Here is an 11,409-nt window from a genome sequence, read left to right on the forward strand (position 1 = left end):
CACTGCTCTTGATCAGGTGCACATGTAGAAACAGTGGTTTCATGGTATCTCGTACACTGCCCATATGGTTCAGAAGTGTATCCTTAAGACACAGATTGCCTGGTGCTTGCACTGAATTTTTGAAAATGCAATATTTCTGACTGATAAATTAACCACTCCAATTTTTTTTTAAAGCTAGTTTACATATAAAAGACTAGGTATTTAGCCACCTCAGTATTGATTAGTTTTGGATGTTTAAGTTCTGTTACACATGGCTTCAAAGTACAAAACATATTTACAATGTGAAGAATACAGCTACAAGAAATCTACACTTCAAGGGTTTTACAAATCAACCTTGTAGCTTTTCCCTGAATTGACTCTTACATATCCCATCCCCTTGTCATTTCTTTTGCCCAGCTTGATGGTCCAAAGTCTACTTAAATGAAGCTCAAAGATGTTAAGATTGGGCAATAGATTTACAGTTCCTATGGTCAAAACCATGTGCAATTACATTTTCACATCATGAAGGAATTCTGATTTTTTAGTTTTCTGAGATCCTTAATCTATTGTCTCAAAAATAGTATCCTTTGCTCTTGCAAAGTTACTTGAATTTCACATACTCAAGCTAAAGATCTTACATTTTTAAATTTGGTACAAATTTCTGACATGTGAATGCTTCCCATGTTATGGGCTTCTTCATGCAATTGTGATGCCTGCTTCCCTGCATGATCTGTGGGCCATCCTTGAACACAGCTTCTGAGATTTCACTGAAGTGTGTTGCTAGCATAGGTGTTAATGAGCATGTAGGTCAGGCAGATGAATTCTGTAGCACAACTGTTGCATTTGATGCATTACTACTAGAAGTATGATTTGGACCCAATAACAGACTTCTCCGGCTACTTGAGTGCTGAAGACTTTGAGGAGAGTCAGTTCCATGACCTTGCTGCTTGTCAGCAGTTTAGGCTGCTGGGGGGCCAACTGTGAAAACTGGTCCTTGCTTACTACTGGAGTACTAACCTTTGGCTGTGATGAAACAGGAGGATTACTAATCAAAAGTTTGATAGGAACTGTGTTAGTCTGAGGTGTGCTTATTCTTGGAGACATATAAGATCTTGGGGATGATACATCAGACATCAAGGACATTGGAGACTGATTAGAGGGCTGGGTTTGTGTAAAAAGTTGAGCAGCTTGCAAAATCAGAGAAGTTAACGTTGAAAGCAGAAGGTCTAGCAGTTCAGAAACTTACAAATTATAGACTACAGTGAAGTTTGTGTCACAGCTGCTATAAGAACTTCATTTGTTTTGGATATATCCACATTAGAATTATTAAGCTGCAGTGTGGCTTGCAAAGCAGGAGGCAACTGTCTAAAAAGATTTGGGTCCTGGAGTAAGGGAGATATTGGTGACTGTGGGGCAGATGAAACAGGGACTGCAGGAGCAGATGTTAGAGGTGCAGATGTAGGATTCAGTCTAGAGGCAGAAGACATGTAGGATTCAGTCTAGAGGCAGAAGGAGTTGTGCAAGAATGTGATACCGATTTTTCTCCTACTATAGATTGTTTTCTTTCTGTTTTCTGTGCAGGGACAGAAGGTGTGAGTGTAGGCAGTTTTGATAAAGTAGATGCTCCATTAGCATCAAATGATTTATTTGCCAGATGATCAGACTGGAGTGTAAATTAACTAGAAGGATCAGTGCTTAGGATAGCAGTTGGAGGAACCGCTGGTTTGATGGGGTGCTGAACTGGCATAGAAATACCGTGAATTATCTCTTCTTGGTCTCTGTCATTGTGTCTCTTATTTGAGACAAAATATTCTGTGGGAGCAAACTCCGGGCATCGCTGGAATGCTTGTCTTCCATTCCACTGACACCCACTGGTAGCTGTTGCTTGCATCAACTCTCTTCTGTAATCCTTACCTTTTGGGAAGCCATCTTGCTTCCTTCTTTTTGTCTCTTTCTGTTTCAAGACACTCTTTTGGTTTTTCCCATTGTGAAACTTCTGTTCAACAAGTGTAGTAGTACTTTTTTCCGGAAGAGCTAATATGCTCTGAACAATCACCTGCAGAATCATAAGGTACATCTGAAGTTTTGTTTGGATTATTTCTTGGATTAGAAAAATGTGAATTTGAACTATGAAGAGCACTGTGGTTGTATGAATTTTCTTGTGGTGAGTAACTGGTCCCACCATCCCTCTCTCTAACTCTGTGAGTATGCATAATTTTTGCCTCACTGTGACCTGTGCTGTTACTGTATTTGTTTTCAGGACTATCAAATCTCCACATCATTTTATTTGGTGGTGAAGGATCTGCAGTGTCTTGCATCCTTTCATGTCATGGTCACCACTACTGGGGTGACCCTTCAATGAATACTTAAGTTCCTGGTAAGACTGTGAGTCCCCTCTCCAGTCATGACAGCCATCACTACATCTCTGCTGTTTCCTCACATACATTACAATAAATCTCTGGCCTATGAGTGTGTGCTGGGGAAGGCAGAGAGCAGCTACAAGAGGTGGGCAGTGAGGCATTAGCACCAGTTCCTGGCATGTCCTTGGCCTGTCTCAGCACCTCCGCATTACTGGTGTCAGTGCTCCTAGGCCATGTCTCTCGGTCAACACCATGCTCACTCTTGGCCCAGCTGATGGCTCCAACTACACGGTGGCAAACTGGGGTGAGGGGGAATACCCAGATGCGTCAGGCTCAGCCCTGTGGAGAGCAACTGCCTGCTCTGCTTTTCCCTTCTTCTGCTCCGCTGCCACTGCTGCTGCCCCCACTTTAGCAACTCTTGTAGGGCAGATCTCTTGTTGATGAACTCTCTCAGTTTCTGATTATCTGTGAATATTTTAAACTGTCCCTCATTTTGAAGGATAGTTTTTCTGGATAAAGAATTTTTGGCTGACAGTTTTTCTCTTTCAATACTTTAAATATATTATACCTCTGCCTTCTTGCCTCCTTGGTTTCTGATGAGAAATTGGCACTTACTCTTATTGAGGATCCCTTGTATGTGATGAACTGCTTTTCTCTTGCAGCTTTCAGAATTCTCTCTTTATCTTTGGCATTTAACATTCTGATCAGTATGTGTCTCAGAGTAGGTCTATTAGGATTTATTCTGTTTGGAGTACTTTGTGCCTCTTGGACATGCATATTTATGTCTTTCATAACAGTTGGGTCATTTTCAGCCATTATTTCCTCAAATATTCTTTCTGCCCCTTTTCCCTTCTCTTCTCCTTCTCGGTCACCCATGATGCATATGTTTATATGCTTCATGCTGTCACTGAAATCCCTGAGACACTGCTCAATTTTACCATTATTTTCTCCATCTGTTCTTCTGACTGTATGATTTCAATTGTCTTGTCTTCTAGTCTGGTGATTTTTTCTTCTGTCTGTTCAAATCTGCTGTTGTATATCTCTAGTGTATTTTTAATCTCTGCTTTTGTGCCTTTCATAATTTCTATTATTTCTTTTTATACTTTCAAATTCTTTGTGCTCACACATTGTCTTTTTAGTATCCTTTAATCTTTATGCATATTTTCTTTCATCTCCTTGAATTGATTTAGGAGACTTGTTTGAACTTCTTTGATTTTGTTCCAAATTCTGTATCTCCTTTGAAGTTCTAATTTTTTCTCTTGACTTAGCAATTTCTTCCTGTTTCTTAGTATGGTTTGTAATTTTTTTGCTGATGTCTAGGCATCTGATTATCTTGAGGTAACTCTGAAAGTCAGTTTCTCCCTCTTGTCTAGGGTTTTATTGTTGATTGGCTTTGTTTTAAAGCTCTTCTTTGACGGTTGGCCCAACTTATTTTAGACCTTTAGAATAGCCCATGTTTGATCAGATTTTCTCAGCTTTTCTTTATCTGATTCTTGCCCTGCATGTGTGCTACAATTTTTAAGATTTTATCTTTTGTGTAATTGTTTCACCTCCAGGAGAAAATTTCCTTTTCTCTGTTCCTTCTCTGGGCAGATTGATCTGCTCTGATTGGTTTTGTGCAGAATTTTCTCTCCAGCTTCTATGATTTTTTAAATCCTCTCCCTCACTCAGTACCCTGTTTTCCTTACTCTTTTCCATTTTGAGACCCTCCTGTTTTACAGCAATTCAGCTAATCCCCCCTCTTTTTTTCCTCTGTGAAGTTTTTCTACCTCTGTTTTTTTTCCCCATTAGGGTGTCCCACACCTGGGAGCCAGATGGGGTCAATCCAGAAAGGTGGGTTACTGCAGAAAAGTCTGTTTTATGTTTAGATGATCCAGTCAACAGAAAATGGATTGAGTGGCGCAGCACTTTCCAGCCTTAGTTTTATAGTTCTCCCTCTCTCTCTCTCTCTCCCTCTCTCTTTCCCCTCCTAGAGCTCCTTTTGTATTCAGTACTCTTCAACAGCTTTTGTTCTGCCCTGGGTCTCTGTGGACTTGGGTCCCTATCCCTGGATATGCGTGGGGTTCTATCACTGCTGTCCCTGGTGGGAGGTGAGAGGGATTTGGGCTGCTGTCTCTGAGCAGCTCCCAAGCTGCATGGGACTGATTGACAGGGCAGGGGGGGTGGTGAACTGGCACATCTGGGATAGAAATTTCCTACCTGACATTTTTCTTTTCCTTCAATTCAGCATTTGTGGAATCCTTCTTCTGTCTCTACTGTCCTCCAGAGTTCTTAGCAAGTAGGATTTGTCCTTTTATTTTCTGAATCTCTAGGAAGGTTTTTTCAGGAGATATTTGATGTCACCATGTTGATGACATCACCTCAGTACACACAAAGTGGCATGGCTCCTCTCATTGTGCATGGCTGGTAGGGATGGCTGGGAGGGCAGACAGGTGGTAGATGCTTGGGGATCAGCCTCTAAAGTCCAGCTCTGGGGTCCAGCTCCACGTCCAGCTCAGGTGCTTCCTCTGTCATTACTTTCCATGGCTAAAAAATATTCCATTTTGTGTATATATCACATTTTGTTTATCTACTCATCTGTTGGTAGACACTTGGATTGCTTCTACCATTTGGCTATTGTGAATAATGCTGTTATGAACATTGGTATACAAATATCTGTTTCAGTCTCTGTTTTCAGTTCTTTTGGGTACCTACTTAGAAGTGGAATTGCTAGGTCATATAGTAATTCTATGTTTAACTTTCTGAGGAATGTTCAAACTGTTTTGCACAGCGGCTGCACCATTTTACATCCCAACCAACCATGTGTGAGGGTTCCTATTTGTCTGCTTCCTTGCCAATGCCCATTTTCTGTTTTTAAAATACTAGCCACCCCAGTGAGGATGAAGACATATCTCATTGCAGTTTTGATTTGCATTTCCTTGATGGCTAATGATGTTGTGCATCTTATCATGTGCTTCATGGCCATTTGAAATCTCTTAATTTTCAAATGTTGAATCAACATTATTTGGGCCAAATATGCCTTTGATCATACTTGCCTCATGGTCTAGAGTTTAGGAACTCTATTTAGGAGCAACAAGCTAAGATGCTCAAACCCTTGAGAGACAGCACATGTTAAAGCTGTTTTATCAATCTCACCACTGTTATGAGAGGTCCTCCCCAGGACACCCCAGTTCAGGTGGAGCCCTGGAAGAGTGGATGGGGTTTGAATGAGAGGGAAGGGGGTGACAGTGAGTGAAGGGCCGTGAGAACCTGGAAGCCTGGTGGTGGGAGGGCTGGTGGTTGGGAGCCTTAGAGCAGTGTCTCTGTTTATTATTATTATCTTTTTTTTCATGATATTGACACTTTTGAAGAGCCTAGACCAGTGGTTTTTGAGGATATCCCTCAGTTTGGATATTTGTTTCTTCATGACCATAATTTGACAGCTCTGAAATCTAGGAAGTTCTTCCTTCTATTAAACTAAAATGTTGTTTGTCATTTCTACCCATTGTTGCTAGTTTTAACTTTTAGAAGAGAATAACTATTCTGTATAGTAATTATTTGTTGAAAAGTCAAATGAATTAATGAATGAATATTAATTTGGAACTTTCAGTCCAAAAAGCCAGGTGTTGGGATAATGGACTCATGGTATCTGGGAGTGCAGGTAGAGGGTCCTCATCTGAGCCAAAGTACTTAGGTGCAACAAGCCCTGTTGTTAGAAGGTAGCACTTGTATCATAATGGAAAAAACAAGCAAACATACAAACAAACAAAAAATACCCTTAAATAACAAAGAAGGTTGAAGCATTTGGCATCTGTTGTAATGCTGATTTTCTTCTGATTGTTGCCCACTCTGGCTTTGCTTATAAGAGAAGGGAAAATATGTGTGTGTGCTAAAGAAGCAAGGCTGGAAACTAGCCCTATGTAATCACAAATTTGTAATTCTAGCAACTACTTAATGTTGTGATGATCTAAAAAAAAAGTTTCAGCCCCAACCCCCTTTGTTTTTTAAGAGAAAGCCATACGACTCATGTTTAGCCTTATTAGAACCAAATATTCTGCATACATATTTGGTTTTCAAGTTCACATAATTGGCAAACAAGCAGCTAAATGATTCATACTAATAGGAACATATCTGAACATCTGGAATACTGAATAAACATTCTTGATAAGAACAAATGCTCCCTGAGCTTGGTAATGTTCCTTAGGAACTGGGAATAAAATCAAGTTAGTACACAGTTACTTGACACTCGGAGCAAAGCCTTCAGAGAAGTTAATCTTCGAGTTGAAAATGCAGAAACCACCTGGGATGAAAGGAAAACAAAAGACCTAAACAGCTGTCTATTAGAAAAGGTGTCACAAGGCAGAATGTGAGTGATTTTCAAATGGACTCTTAAGACCATATTATAAGAAGATTCAGAGGAGAGAGCAGTGATGCAGAAACCCAGTTCTGCCTTTAGCTCTGAGGCACTTCATTTAATCCCTTTCCACATCTATTAAAACAAGGGCATTGGAGTTAATGACATCTAACATTCCTTTTAGCGTTAACACTATTAAATTCTATGAGGCTGCGAGAAGGCTTTATGAAGAAGGCATTTGGCATGGATAAGATTTGACTGGGGATGAGGAGATTCGTAACGTGACAATATTACCACCAGTTCTTCACTCTATTTAAATAAATAACATCATCATCCCCTTGCACCACTACACATATCATATCACATCAATTGCCTAGGAGGTGTCTGTCTTGGAGATAAAGAGATGTCTTGATTTATGTACTGTTCTGCAATGGGAGATTGCAAGATTCTATGCATCAGCACTTTAGTTTGTACAGGCTTTGCCCTCAAGAATCATAAACTGGATCCCTGACATGGTCCTTAACAAATCTCTTTGCTGTCAGTAGTCCTCTCTGGATTAGCTGAAATCCCATACCCTTGTTAGTTCAGCACTGGATAACTAGTTCATACACTTCTACCGAAGAGCCACCAAAAAAGTTTCCCCACATTCAGGTCATTTCCTCCTTTAGGTTATCTCAGCTACCAAAGATATTGACTCCTTTATTAATATTTTGGGTATTGTAGTTCACCAACTCCCTTCCCACCACCATCAGCGATTCATTCTCACCCTTTTTGTATTATGAACCCCTTTGAAAGAATCTGTTGAAAACTCTGGAATCTCATTACAGGAAAAAAGTACACATATGTGCTTATGACAGCAATTTATATAGAATTTCAGGGGCCTTATATTAAAAACCCTCACTGTAAACTGCACATGAAATTAATATTTTTGCTCTTAAACTAATGTCAAAAAAGAATGAAGTTGCAATAATGTATGATTCATTTCACCAATTTCCACATTTTCAGAATGGGATGGTCTTAGGGATGTGTTGTCTAATTGGAACTTCTGCCTGGCTGAATCTCCAGATTTTCACTTATGAAGTACACATTAAAATCCTTTTGAAAAATCATTTGCAGGAATATAAGACACATGTTATCTGACACAGGAACTATTCTGTGCTCCATCATCTTTTGGTCCAATGATTTTCTTGTTTTCCTGGAATGTCTGTAATTGCTACTTTCATTTGTCATAGCTTTATTTCTACTTTCTAATAAATAGGGTAGGGGACTGATAGATCCATCTTTGTGCCTCCTTATGGAGGGGAGCCACCTTCAGCCCCCTCCCCTTGTGTGTGGTCACATCAATTCCATGTATCAGTGTTACTCTCAGGATCTGTCACAAAGGTCATTTTGTTGGTCAATTTTTTTTGAGACAGCAAGAACCTTCTACCTGAGATTTGAATCTTTTACACAATTCTCCAACCACTAGGCATACAGTTTTCTTTTCGTTGCTGAAAAACAAATCAGGATACTCATAAAGAAATCTATGTCAACAGTACTTTTCTTAGCTTCTTTCCTACAATCCCTAGTTATCCTTTTCTCTCATTTACCAGTAGCACTTAAGCCAGCCCTTCTTGTCTTTCTTCCAGTGTAGCCAAAGAGCGTGTCTGAACTCGGCTGCTAGTCTACTCCACAGCAGTCCTCTGGCTGTCTCTGAAGCTAAGAAGTTGAATCTACATATCTCAGCAGTTCTGAATTTCCTGAGTTCAGAGACCATTCTGTTTGAGTGGGTGCTTTGGGGAGGGATTTCCCTCCTTCTTTCTGTTTTTCCCTAGGCTGTCATCACTTTTCTACCTATGTATACAGATTCTGTAAGGTGATTTGACAATGCTCAATGTCTTCCTCTTTAATAGTTTTTTGTTTTTTTGTTGTTTGTTTGTTTTAACAGCTTCCAGCCATTGAAAATATGGAGCTAAGTTCTCTGAAGTTTCATCTGAGAATCCATTCTCATCTATCAATAATGATTTTATACTTTAAATTTGGGTGTTTGGTTAAAATGTGGTATGGATGTTGCTCAAAGTTCTAAGTTCAAAGAATAGAAATCACAGAGTCCCAGAAATGGAGAGGCCCAAGACACTATCAATTTCAACCTTTCTGTGTTTACAGATAAAGAATTTGAAGCCTAGGGTTGTTAAGATAACATAAGCTAAGAATTGAAAATGAAAAGCACCTTCCAAAAATGCTGTCATTTTGGTTAGTATTTCTTTTTAGCTCAAAATGAAATCCTGTGCAATGTGGGAAACCACCCACATTCAATACTTGTTTTCCAGGAAATAGTACTTTGTCTGGAATTCAAAGCTTTACAATGTATTTACTGTGTCATTAAGTGTCAGATGGAAACTCCCCCAAAAAGTTATGCAAAAGCTGCTAAATGATTTGTGATGGTTTGCAGGGGCATTCGTTGCTTCCCCAAGCTCAAATCCGGGAAGGATAATGAAGGACAGGAGTAACTATCACAGAGGCATCAGAAATTCCTTTGAATTTCCCAAATTCACAACCCAAAGGAATCAGAGAGGTCACAAGCAGCATCTGGTCCTCTGGCAAGGCTATCAGGGCCCCCATCCTGGACATCTGCCACTGATTTACTGCTGTCCTTTCAGTTTATGCTCTCCAATACTCTGACCCAAACAGGCTGTTGGTGCTTCTGCTTGAGCTGCTGCACTCAGCATTTCATTCATGTTGCAGAACAAGCTCCAGTTTTTTAATGGCTCCCTATAAAGGTATGCTGACACTTCAACTTTTAGATTTCTCCCTGAAGATCTTTATGAAGTCAGAGTATATTTAAATGCCACCAATTAGGGTGAACTCAAAATAGTGTCTCCCCACCAGCAACCATCAGTGCCCAGGTTCCCCATACCAGGGAATTCATTCCGTGATGTAAATGACTCCCTTCCGTGTCTTGCCTCCAACTTGCCCATTCAGAACCCTCATCCTGGCAGAGAGCATGCTCATGAGCTGGGCACACAGGCCTTCAGTGACTTGTTTTCTGGCATCTCTGGCCTCATACTCCAAAAACAATCATGCATAATAGTACCCACCTATTGCTCCAGCTATATGGTTGCAATTCTTTAAACATGCCAAGTACCAACTTGTATCTGTGCCTGAAGATACTCTCTTTCATCTGTCTGGCAAGGTTTAATCCAGTTTCTCAATCTGCCAAGCCCTTCTCATCCTTCAAGATATAATTCATTACTGCATTGTCCCTTAGCTGTGCTTCACTCACAATTCATTGTGCATATTCACATAAATTATTTTCACATTAAGGTGAAGGAAAATTTCAAGAGGAAGTAAAATCTCAAATGCAGGTGGAGCTAATGCAGAAGCGTAGGCAGTCCTACTGCTTTGCTTTGGTGATGAGGCAGGTCCCTTAGGGAGGAGAGTGGCAGTCTGACAAGGCCGTCAGACAATAGATCCTTTCTGCTTAACTTCTTTTCCAATCTTGGCTTGTACTGAAATGGCAGCTGGGCTCCATGTTTGGTTACATCCTCACGTTGGACTGTAGCTTCTGAGGTTTTCCCCCTGGAAGCCCAGAGTTTTTCAGGCCATCAGTTTCTGGTTTCTTTGAAACCAAGTGTTCATTTCTCAGCTTATCTCTGTCCTCTCACACTTTACTATAAGCTGCAAGTAAAAGCCAGGCTACTTCTTCTATATTTTGCTTAGAGATCTCATCAGCTAAATATTCCAGGTCATCACTTTCAAATTCTGCCTTCCATCCAACAACAGGACTCAATTTTGCCAAATTCTCTGCCACTTTAAAACAAGGATCGCCTTCCTTCCAGTTTGCAGCAACACATTCATCATTTATGCTCAAGGCCTCATCAGAAGTATCTTTAGAGTCCATATTTCCACAAACAGTCTCTTCAAAGCAGTTTAGGCCTTTTCTATCATGCTATTCACAATTCTTCCAGAATCTTCCCCTTATCCATTTAAAAAGCTGCTCCAACATGTTTGGTATTTGCAAACTCAGCAGCAAAAGCACCCCACTTCTCTGGTACCAAAATATGTTCTGGTTTGCTAATGCTGCTGGCATGCAAAACAGCAGAAATGGATTGGCTTTTATACAAAGGGGTTTATTTGGTTACACAGTTATAGTCTTAAGGCCATAAAGTGTCCAAGGTAACACATCAACAATTGGGTACCTTCACTGGAGGATGGCCAATGGTGTCTGGAAAACCTCTGTTAGCTGGGAAGGCATGTGGCTGGCATCTGCTCCAGAGTTCTGGTTTCAAAATGGCTTTCTCCCAGGATGTTCCTCTCTAGGTTTCAGCTTCTCTCCAAAATGTCACTCTCAGTTGCTCTTGGGGCGTTTGTCCTCTCTTAGCTTCTCTGGAGCAAAGGTCTGCTTTCCAAGGCCATCTTCAAAATGTCTCTGTAAACTGCAGTTCCTCTCTCAGCTCCTGTGCATTCTTCAAAGTGTCCCTCTTGGCTGTAGCAAGCTCGCTCCTTCTGTCTGAGCTTATATAGTGCTCTAGTAAACTAATCAAGGCCCATGCTGAATGGGCGGGGCCACACCTCCATGGAAATTATCCAATAAAAGATCCCACCCACAGCTGAATGATCACATCTCCATGGACACATCCAATCAAAAGTCTCCAACCCAATCAACACCAGTAGGTTTCCTGCCCACACAAGACTGCATCAAAGATAATGGCATTTTGGGGGACGTAATACATTCAAACCAACACAAACATTATGAAA

At 40.5% G+C, this 11,409-nt stretch overlaps 1 pseudogene; it reads right to left on the reverse strand.

The window, feature by feature from the left end:
* Positions 1 to 494: 494 nt before the first annotated feature.
* On the reverse strand, positions 495 to 2,425 carry LOC119540356 (annotated as a pseudogene).
* Between the last annotated feature and the right edge of the window lie 8,984 nt (positions 2,426 to 11,409).

Source organism: Choloepus didactylus, chromosome 7 (genome assembly GCF_015220235.1).
Source record: "Choloepus didactylus isolate mChoDid1 chromosome 7, mChoDid1.pri, whole genome shotgun sequence".
Lineage (NCBI taxonomy): Eukaryota > Metazoa > Chordata > Mammalia > Pilosa > Megalonychidae > Choloepus > Choloepus didactylus.